General features: G+C 43.6%; 1 long non-coding RNA gene across 1 annotated transcript; it reads right to left on the bottom strand.

The window, feature by feature from the left end:
* Positions 1–7,147: 7,147 nt before the first annotated feature.
* On the bottom strand, positions 7,148–9,024 carry LOC134438816 (uncharacterized). Its single transcript, XR_010032671.1, has 4 exons — positions 8,318–9,024; positions 7,544–7,633; positions 7,374–7,455; positions 7,148–7,237 (listed from the first exon to the last, which is right to left on the bottom strand). It is a non-coding gene; the product is annotated as an uncharacterized LOC134438816 (long non-coding RNA).
* Positions 9,025–11,910: the final 2,886 nt, after the last annotated feature.

Raw genomic sequence — 11,910 nt, 5'->3', positions numbered from 1 at the left:
AGGGAGGGGAGGAGAGGAGAGGACAGAAGAGACGAGACGAGAAGAGAGTAAAGAAGAGGAGAGGAGAGGACAGAAGAAAAGAAAAGAATAGAGAAGAGAAGAGTACAGTGGAGTTTGGGAGGTGGGAGGAATGTAGAGGGGAAGAGTGAGGTGAGAAGAGGAAGGGAGGTAAGGAGGGAGGAGGACATAGAAGAGAGTAGCGAGCAGCAGAAGAGGGGGAGAGGAGAGGAGAGCAGAGGAGAGGGAAGTTGATCAGTGGGTGGCAGTGGTTGAAGTGGCCGCTCCTAAGCACGGCTGACTGCTTCAGGTGGCCTCATGTGAAGTCAGACAGTGTTGATGGCTGGGGGTCCTCTGGATATGACTGTGTGTGCGTGTGTGTGCGTGTGCGTGTGTGTGTGTGTGGATATGAGTGCATGAATATGTGTTTCCAGTTTATATATGTGTGTGTGTGTGTGTTTGCGTGGGTGTGCATGCATGAATATGTGTGTTTCCAAGCATATGTGTATGAAACTATGTGTGTATGTGTGCATGTCCGTGTGTGTATGTGCATGTGCATGTCCGTGTGTGTGTGTGTGTGCACGCGTGCTTGCATGTGTGTGTGGAAATGACAACAAAGATTGGTGCCCCGTTGCAGAGACGTTTTCTGTCTGCCCCTATGCTTAACTGGGGCCTTCTAGCGATGGTGCTGCACCTCCAGCCTGAGGGGGGAAACAGTGGGAGTGTGGCCCCACTCAGGGCTCCGAGGTAGGGGCCACTGCCATCACGCGGCTCCCCAGGCTGGTGGTCACGTCCACGGGCAGCGGGTGGCGAGTGAGTCCTGGGGCTGGAGCAGAGAAGCTTGGACACTTTAATGAGCCTGTGGCAGCTGAGAGGCATCAGGAGACAACATCCAACGAATGTGTTAGTGTGTGTGTGTGGTTGTGTTGTGTGTGTGTGTGTGTGTGTGTTTCTCACAGACGAAGGCCAAATGAAAGGTTCCAACCTGCGGGGCTGTCACCATGTGACCACTTCAGGGAGGCTCTTTGTGTTTGGACTGCACTTCATGAAGGCTGTGTACACTTGCGGACAGAAAGGTTTTACACCCCAGCAGACGCAGGTTTATGTGTGTGTGTGTGTGTGTGTGTGTGTGCGTGCGTGCGTGCGTGCGTGAGTGGATAAGTGTTTTGTTGTTCTCACCACCGCTCTTTGCTATTTGCACCTCTCAGCGTGAGGAACCAGGAATATTGTGGTGCTGGCAAAGTCCATTGTTGAGCTAGAACTTTTCTTTAACCCTTGTAAGGTGTTCTGTTTGTGCATAGAAGGTGTTCTGGTCATCTTGACCTGGGCAAGTAGAAAAATAATTTTAAAAACGAAAAAAAAAATCATATTCCGCACTGCACGTTCCCTTCATCATGCTTGTTAATTTCTGTGTATACATGTTTTGAAGGGTTTGAGATACAGAGAGAGAAAGATAAGGAGACAGGAAAGAAAGTGAGTTAACTCAATCCAAGCTCTTGGATTGAACCACTAGTGCTCCTCTCATGCAAGGTTGCAACATTTATGCACAACTGAAGCATCAAACAATATCTGCAATCCTTTTTCCACATAATTCATCCTCTGCCTTGTTTCCTCAACAGTATTTCATCAAAGAGTGGTAACACTTTAGAATAACAAAGAGTTTAGAAAATATTGATGTATAAGAAAATTATACAGTAATGATGAGGTGTTAACAAGGGGGGTCACTTTTTTATTCATGTTCCTCACAAAAATGATCCAAGGCCAGTGAATTTCAGTGTGAAAGAATATAATGGAAACGGGTCAAGCAGGCCCAAACCCCTTACAAGGGTTGAATTTAGAAAAATCTTAAAACACATCCTAGCTTTCAATAAGTCCAAGTATTTTTTTGTTGTGCTGCCTTTACTGCAGTCGTTACTTACCCTGCCGAGGACTTTTTTAACGTTTTGAGCTTTATTTATTTTCCAGTCTGTATTCATTCCTTTCAAAGTCCTAGACACGGGCAGCGCTGACAGTTCTTTGGTAGAAGCTTAGTAGTGTATGGCTGCTGCAGAGTTTGTATGTGTTTGAAGGTCATGCAGACTTTCAGATATGCTGTTATTGTTTCAGTCCCATTGATTTGAATTGATTGTTGTGAATGCATACAGTGCACTACTTTGTAGTCATCAGGTCTCTCCAGCCAATTGTCCTTCTCTCTATTGTTATTTATCAGAGCAAAAAAATAATAAAAACAAGAAAAGAAACTTGTTAAATTACCACAAAAAAAGGCAGCAGAGAAGAGCGAAACCAGACAGAACCTTACCCATGGCTGTATTTCTCTATCCTTCATACAGTACGTCCATTACAGCGCGACAGTTTGAAAACATTGTCATGGTGTTAATCACCAGATGGAAGGCCATACTGAGAGCAGAGCAGGGAGACACAGACAACCATTGACATACGTACTGTAGCAGTGGAGAGCATGGCAAGCACACTGGGGTCTGGGTCTCTCTCTCTCTCTCTCTCTCTCTCTCTCTCTCTCTCACACACACACACACACACACACACACACACACACACACACACACACACACACACACACACACATATGCACGTGCGCGCACGCACACACACACACACACACACACACACACACACACTAACACGCATACACACACACACTAACACGCACACACACACACACACACACACACACACACACTAGCGCACACACACACAGGCTGGAGGAAGGACACGGTCTGTCACTTTGCAATCGCCAACCTTCCATCTGTGCCCAGGAATGGAGGGCAGAGCAGGGGTGGAGAGGGGAAAAGAAGGGCGGAGAGGGGAAGAGAAAGGTGAGGAGGGGTGGAGCGGGGTGAAGAGAGGGCATCGAGGGGGGCAGAAAAAGCCATGAAGACAGAAGGATGGACAGAAGGATGAAATGAAGTGAGAGGAATGGAGATATGGATCAGGATAGAGAGAGGGATATAGAGATGGTTAGAAAGAGGGATTGAGAGATGCAGTGTGTGTGTGTGTGTGTGTGGGGGGGGGGGGGTGGAAGAGGACTTGCCAAATAGCCATAAAGGGCAAAGAGTGGGATGGAGAGAGGGATACAGAGAGAAACATGCGGAGATGGATGGAGAGAGAGGCAGAGAAAGAGGCAGAGAAAGACATGGAGACTGGCATACAAACTATGTGCTCTTATCTCTTTGCTTACACAGAGAGAGGGTAGGGTAGAGAGAGAAATAGAAAGAGATGGATAGAGAGAGGGATGGAGATAGTCAGTCAGAGAGAGATGGAGAGAGTCATGGAAGGGGGGGTAGAGAGAGTGGGACAAAGAGTGGGATAGAGAGAGGGAGAGAGAGGGATGCGAGTGGCGTAAAGGCTGCTGCCTACTCTCATTTATTTGCTGGGCAGAGATGTCGGTGTAGGGCTTGATCCTGATCATGGCAGGAACAAGACCTCAATCTCTCACTATCGCCACTTTCATCACAGCCTCACTCTTCTTCCCTTTCGTCTCCTTACCTCCCCTCCCCCTCTCCTCTCCCCTCCTCTCCTCTCCTCTCGTCTTCTCTCTTTTGCTCTCCTTCCCTCCCCTCTTGTCTCCTCTCATCCACATTCCTTTCCTCCTCTCCCCTCCCCTCCCCTCTCTTCTCTTCTCTTCTCTTCTCTTCTCTTCTCTTCTCTTCTCTTCTCTTCTCTTCTCTTCTCTTCTCTTCTCTTCTCTTCTCTTCTCTTCTCCTCTCATGTCTTGTCTCCACTGCTCTTTCCTCCTCTCCTCCCCTCAACCTCTCCTCATGTTTTTTTTCTCCTCTCCTCCCTCACCCTCTGCTCATCTCTCCCCTCCAAACCCTAACCACCCCCCCCCTATCCCATATGTACCCCCTTTACCCGAAAAAAAAAAAAGAATAAAAACAAGATCTGCCACCGCCAGACAGCAAGCCCTCTCCTCTCATCACACAGGGGCTTTTCACCTGATTTGTAGGCCTGCAGGGGAAAAATATTCAGAAAGTTTGAAATAAGAAGTAACATGGAGGGAGGGAGGGAAAGGAGAGTGGGAGATATGGGCAGGGGAGAAAAGAGAGAGAGAGAGAGAGAGATAAATAGAGGTAAAGAAGAAGTGAAAGACAGAGGAAGAGAGAGAAAGAGAGACAGACAGACAGAGAAAGAGAGAGAGAGAACGAGAGACAGACAGACAGAGAAAGAGAGAGAGAGAGAGAGAGAGAGAGAGATTCAGAGAGAGAGAGAGAGAGAGAGAGAAACGGGGGAATGAATGGGAGGGGGTCCAAACAGCACCCCACCTGCATCCTATCCCACATCAGGCAAATTAGTTCTGACTTTTAATTTATTTCTGCAGGAAATGGAAGCCCACTTTCTAACCACAGTCAATAGGGCTGGCAGGGCTGGGCTGAGGAGTAATCAGCCTCCCCTCCGTGCTCCTCTCCTCCTCTCCTCCTCTCCTCCCCTCTCCGCCTTCCTTCTCTCTCCCTCTCCCGCACGCTTACTCCTCCTCTCATCCTTCCGCCTTCTCTCCTCTCCTCTGTGCTCCTCTCCTCTTCTCCTGCCCCATTCCATCTCCCCCCTTCCCGCCTCCTCCTTCTCTAATCCTTCCTCCTCCTCTCTTCTATCCTCCCTCCCTCCTCCTCTCCTCTGCTTCTGCTTTCTACCCTCTCCTCCTTCTTCCACTTCTGTCCTCTCCTGAGCTCCCTTCTCCTCCTCTTTCATCCCCTCTCCTCCTCCCTCCTCTCCTCTCATCACACGTACCCCTCCTACACCCATGCACCTCCTACCCACCCCCCCCCATTCACCCCCTCCCTGTCAGATTTAATAGATTTCCTCACCGCACAATCTGCTCTGCTCCTCACACACACACACAAACACACACACACACACACACACCCTCCCCAAAAAAAGAAGACGGACCTCTGAAACAGAAGAGGCAGCAGCCCCTCCCCTCTGCTTGTTCTACACACACGCACGCACACACACGCACACACACACACACACACACACACACACACACACACACACACACACACACACACACACACACACACACACACACACACACATACACACACACACAATCCCCTCCTCTCTGCTTGTCCTTGCTAATGACAAGTGAAAATTCCTCACGTCTCCTCCTCCGTGTCAGAGTAGTGACACGGCAAGTGAGGTGCGGAAAGTCCAACACACTCACACACACACGCACGCTCGCTCACACACACAAAGGAAAGCAAAGCGTGCAAAGTAAAAAATCTCGGCAATCAGAGCAAGTGTCGGCTGTCGGGAGGAGACTCTTTAGACTTTAAATTGGTCAAGTGTGTACCATCAACGGCAGGACAACAAACACACACACACACACACACAAAGATGCAGACAGACATACGCATGCACAAACACACGCACGCACGCACGCACACACACAAACACACAAACACACACACAAAGAAGTAGATACAGGCATATGCACACACACAAACATACGAAACATACACACAAAGGCAACGAGAGAGAGAGAGAGAGAGAGAGAGAGAGAGAGATGCTCACAGTAAGGGTTGTGTTGGTTTTATTTACTATTTGATTGTCTAGACCTGGAGAACTATTTCCTGTCAAGTCTGTATGTTACTGCCATTAACCCTTAGAACTCAGAGCGTTTTTTGTGCATTTTTACGTATCGGGCTTTGGATACATGTATGAGGGCTTCAGGGAGGTGTACTATCAAGTGTTTTATATCATTTTACTCAGCAGAATCTAGGCAATATGATGGAATACATCTCATCTTATTTAAACCTACTATATAAACATGACATAGTAAAAATAATGAAAAAATACAAAAATCCGATTTGGTTTTTTAATGATAGATGAGTATGTACAATACCAAACATACAGATTAAAGCCTTTTTGTTGGCTAAGATTGTAAACACAGATGTTCTGTAACAAATGAAATCAAATTTCATTATCTACACCAAGGCACCAAAAAAATATTGCCATTATAGTGCATTACAATATAGGCGATTTTATTGTGTTTGATGTGTAACTCATGAGAATAGTGGGCTATGATACACCCTAACACACAAATTCAGGCCAACTTTCACATCAAAATGATCAAAAACCATATATTTTATCACATTCAATTGAAATGACCAATATAATCTTATAAAAAAAACATATATTATCATAAAGCAGTTATATATTATAGGCGTTTTTGAATTTGAGACAGGCCATTCATGTGGTAGAAGGGGTTGTTACACAGTCTAATACAAATGTTTGGGGTTATTTAGAAACTAAAAGATTAATAAGCACTTCTTTGGACATAATCCCATTAAAATGTACAATATAATCTTCACAAATATCTAAATGCTGTCATAAAGTAGCCATACACTCATAGGCGCTTTTGGAATAATGGAATTTTGTGATTATGTAATTCATGCAGTTTGGTTGTCATTCACTCAGTAAACTTATACAGTATGTTCAAGTTTATTTACAGATAGAAAGGATAAATAAGCATTTGTTCAAAAAACATTTAAATGTCCCATATAATCCATACACAAATACATTGTTATATAACAGATATATAATAATAACATTTTTAGAAATAGACTGGTGGTGACCGTTGTCAAAAGATGGGGTTGCCTAGCCTCTCTTGTTCCCTCATTGGTGTCAACAGTGAGTGGGATGAATTTTCATCTGTACAATTTAAACAGATATTTAGTTATTTCCCATACACCTAAAATAATTACCTATATGTGTGTGACATTAGCCTAGCAACTCACCCTATTGGGTCATCCTCCACTCCTGCGTCCATCCCCATGGGTGCTCGGTGCTGGCTGTGTCAACGTGCATGGGTGGCTGGCTACCCAACACTGTTCAAAAACATAATGAGATTTAGATGAGATTAAATATCAGACAAAATATTTATTACATATCACTAAAAGCAAATACTGTGTCAAACCCTGCATAGCCTAAATAAACGAAACAGTGCCAGCATGCATACTTACACTGGGTCTGCATCAGGAGGCACTTCCAGGAGATCTGGCCAATACTGTGTCACTGGTGTCAGTGAGTAGGCTGAACTTTCATCTGTACAATGTAAACAAACATTTAGTTATTTCCCATACACCTAAAACAATTATCTATATGTGTGTGTGACATTAGCTACACAACTCACCATACTGGGTCATCCTCCACTCCTGGGTCCATCCCCCTGGGTGCTCGGTGCTGGCTGTGTCAACGTGCATGGGTGGCTGGCTACCCAACACTGTTCAAAAACATAATGAGATTTAGATGAGATTAAATATCAGGACAAAATATTTATTACATATCACTAAAAGCAAATACTGTGTCAAACCCTGCATAGCCTAAATAAACGAAACAGTGCCAGCATGCATACTTACACTGGGTCTGCGTCAGGAGGCACTTCCAGGAGATCTGGTCAATACTGTGTCACTGGTGTCAGTGAGTGGGCTGAACTTTCATCTGTACAATGTAAACAAACATTTAGTTATTTCCCATACACCTAAAACAATTATCTATATGTGTGTGTGACATTAGCTACACAACTCACCATACTGGGTCATCCTCCACTCCTGGGTCCATCCCCATGGGTGCCCGCTGCTGGCATTGTCATCGTGCATGGGTGGCTGGCTACCCAACACTGTTCAAAAACATAATGAGATTTAGATGAGATTATATGTCACAAAAAATAAATATCACTATAGCAAATACTGTGTCAAACTTGCCATAGCATAAACACATGAAACAATGCCAGCATGTACTGGGTCTGCATAAGCAGGCACTTCCACTTATCTGGTCAATAAATATGTCATAGCCAACTGACAGAGGAAAAAAGTTATGTCACAATTTAGCTTTCATGACAGTGCATTACTACATGAGTGCAAATAAATACATCAACAGATTCACAACGCCATGATTTATTGATGAGGCCAGTAGCCTACTGTAAGAAAGTCATTCCAACATGCAGTCATTTCAGAAGTCAGTAACTTAGGCTAACCTCATCCAAACATAACAACATGACCCACCACAAAGACCTCAAGAAAAAAACTAATTTACATTTAGTCCAACACTGTTAGTAATATGCCAATCTCACATCTATTTGCCTACATCTGCAAAACTTACTCAACGTGACTGTGTCACTGACACACACCCCTCTCTGTTTGTTTACATCTGGCGTCCACCTCTCCCAATTAGCTATGCACGACGTGCATGAGATTGTACATCTTGCAAGCGACAGGGATTCATCTTTCAAATAAGAAAGGACTATGCAGGCAATTGCATGTCTGTTCAGCAAATATCAAAACATTTTAGCAGCCAAACTTACTTGAATGCAACAGCAGCAGCGGCAGCAGCAGGAGTAGGCAGTAGGCAGCAGGCAGCTCGCATGCTCTTCTCGTATTCACTCCAACTTCTCATGTCAACTTTGATGTCGTCCGACATTGTCCACATCCACATACCAATACGTCCGTGAAACACATTGAAATGACGACTCTTCTCCGTTTAGGCTTGTAATTTTCCTTCAGCAATGTAAACCGTGAACACTAAACATGACACTACTTCTTCCTCAAAGTTTACTGTGTCCCTGGAAACGCATCACTGATCACAAAACAACATCCGGTCGGTTGTCCACTTCCTGGACTATGTGAATGTATTATCCCTGTATTTTAGAGATCAGAGATTTCTAAAACTAGTGAAACACATAGTTACTAAATTTATTTCATCTCCTTCTGGGCGTTTTCTGTTGTTTTGACGGAGAATTATGATCATAACCGAGCAGTGTTTTGCCGCGATTTCGCCGTCGCGTCATTTCAACAGCATTCTGGTCAAGGTAAAAAAAAAAATGATCAAAAACGTTTTTTAAAACAATGTCACTGTTAGTTTTACAGCACATACCCACACATATGAGGTATCAAAATGATGGTTGAGATGTCTAGTTTTCAAAAAACACGGGCTGGACTTTCAGTTATGGTGCTGTTGTTTACAAATTGTGTCAGAGTGGCGTGAGTCACGTTTTGACGCGGTGGCGCGTCAATTGAGTTCTAAGGGTTAACAAAGTATGCTGTTTTGTATAGTTTAGGGAAGGGAAGATTAACCGATACGTACCGGAAAATCGATACGACCTGTACGATATGGTTGCATCGATTTGCAAACGTGTGCATCGGTAAGAAGCACAAATAAAATCGAGATCCATCGTATCTTAAATGTCCGTATCGGTACAAACCGGATAATATCTCTTAAAGGGGTATGCCACTATTTTGGGGCTTAATACAGTTAAAATCGTTGGCCAGGGTTTATAAAGGTGGTGAAGTGTCTTATTTTTCATGTTAAGCGTTGTCTTGCTTTAAGACAAGTTAAAAGAGGGAATATGTCGCTAAGCTAGTGAAAGTCAATGTATCCGTGTAGCATAGCATGCTACACGGATACATTGACTTTCACTAGCTTAGCGACATATTCCCTCTTTTAACTTGTCTTAAAGCAAGACAACGCTTAACATGAAAAATAAGACACTTCACCACCTTTATAAACCCTGGCCAACGATTTTAACTGTATTAAGCCCCAAAATAGTGGCATACCCCTTTAAAACTTTTCAGAAACTCTCTATTTCAGGATTGTTCTTGTGCGCAGCGCACATAACCTTGCTCTGATTCCGCCTTTCCTCTCGTGCAAGGAGGCGTGACCAAGAAAACACTAGATTTGCTTTGAGTCAGAGCGGCGGGTAACCAGCATTGTGGAGTATTTTGTTGTCAGCTAGTTTTCTGGCCCTCCGGTGACTTTTTAAATGGAAGTTTTCTAGCGACCATCTTCTGCGCGTCTGGAAGATGTGTGGAGAGAGTAACCTACTAGCTTCACTATTTAAGTTGATACCGTGCGGCACAAACAACAGGAGAAAGTTGTCTGCTGTTTCCGAATGACAGCAAATAGGCATAGTCAGCGCACGAGATTAGAAAAAAAAAACATAACCGTGTTGGAAAACGGTACAGGGCTTTTGCATTCGTGTTGAGTCCGTTGTTCATTCATAACAAAGAAGTGAAGTCGCTAAGTTGACATCATTGCTTAGGAGCCCGTTATATTTCGCTCTCGTGCTGGACACACCGTCTGATTTGCAGCTCGTGCAGATTGTCCATGCAGGTTAAGAAGACCAGTTGGAAAGTAGGCTAGCCTACTATTCCAACACTTCAGTCCAGTATGCACGTTATTACCCCCTTCTGATATTAGTAACCCCTTTCCCAACAAGCCTACTACTTTCTTCTAATTTGGATCAATTGTAAATAAGTTGTTCAGAGCTTACCTGTAGTTATTACATGTCCAATGAAGTCAATATTCCAACATGAGCAGAAGCTCAGTGGTTTTCCCATTTTTGTTTAAAAAAAGGAGATGTAGTTGGCATGGTATTCAGATATAGGCTACACTTTTAAAGAATTTATTTTCTCCGCTCAAAGCAATGTGTCCAAGCCAAAATGAGTTCTCACTGCTTTCTGTTGGCTTCCCATAGGCTATTTCAAAATTAATATGCACAGCCAGGACCGCTGCTAAGATTTTGGGGGCCTAGGCATAACTGGTCAGGAGGCCCCCCTCATAAGTAGACCTAAATACTACTACTATTACTACTAGGCTACTACTACTAGGCCTCCTGCTGCTGCTGCTACTACTAAGTTGATAATAATGCTAATTCCTGTATTCACAATTCCAGTATGCCAGAAAAATAATGGCCCTTTTGATAACCAACAAATATATGTTTTGAAATGTAATTTAATCTTTTTTTCATGATGTAAGTCTCAATTTAGGAGGCCACAATTCTGGGGGCAAAGCGGTTGAGGCCCTAAAATCGCTCTGTTTACTCTGCTTATGCCTAACGGCAGCCTTGTGCACAGCCTTTAATATCAATTTAATATTTTAATCTGTTCTGTATCGTATCGCATCATACCGAATCGCACTGCATCGCATGGCGTTATAATTGCATCGTGCCATATCGAACTGCATCGCAGTAGGTAGGAGAATCGTATCGCATCTTACCACTGGTAATTTCATGAATCGTGAATGTATCGTATCGTTGGCATGTGTATCGAGATGCGCATCGTATCGCTTTGATGATGAAGATTCCCATCCCTAGTATAGTTGGATCTTTCTATGACTCTTTTCCTCCACTGCTCTGCGTCACCGCTTTGGAAATATATGATATGGATGTCTTATTCGTCATAATTGAATTGAATTGAATTAAATTGAACAGATTGAGAGAGAGAGAGAGAGAGATAGAGAGAGAGAGAGAGAGAGAGAGAGAGAGAGAGATAGAGAGAGAGAGAGAGAGAGAGAGAGAGAGAGAGAGCACTCCTTGTTGTATGTTAGTAGTTAGTAACCTTGGTCGGTTTATTGCTGAGTTGAGTCCGGCTCAGTCTAACTGTTTTGTATTGTATTGTAGGCTATTGTGTATTTTCAGTAGGGATTTGAAAAAGCAGTAGCAGCAGCTACCTTTATGCCTGCCTCTCTTCCTGAAGGTGACAGTACCAGTCTAAAGGGCTCTTAATGTCAATGTAGTCTGTATTGTAAACCCCACTCAAGCTGACAGTACCAATCTAAAAAGGCTCTTACTGTCAAAGTAGTCTGTATTGTAAACCTCCACTCATTGCAGGCCGATTTTTTATTTTTTTTTACTTTCGTCAAAGTAAAAGTGAAAAAATATCACCTAGTGTGTGCAGTAAAAAAATATATATCATAATGACTTGCCCCATGGACAAATGTCTTAAAACAAGCCTGAATAGTCTAAGCTAAGCTAAGTTCTAGTTAAAAAATACTTCAGTGATTTTTCCTTAAATTAAAATTGACTAAATAATGTTACCTAAAGCTGGAAAAATAAGCTTGCTAAAATTTCTGTCTTTCTTTTTTTGCAGTGTGGGGTATGAGGGCTCGATATACGTACAG

The sequence above is a fragment of the Engraulis encrasicolus genome, chromosome 22 (assembly GCF_034702125.1).
Source record: "Engraulis encrasicolus isolate BLACKSEA-1 chromosome 22, IST_EnEncr_1.0, whole genome shotgun sequence".
NCBI lineage: Eukaryota > Metazoa > Chordata > Actinopteri > Clupeiformes > Engraulidae > Engraulis > Engraulis encrasicolus.
The sequence above is the reverse complement of the archived record's forward strand: the minus strand, read 5'-3'. Positions and strand labels throughout refer to the sequence as shown.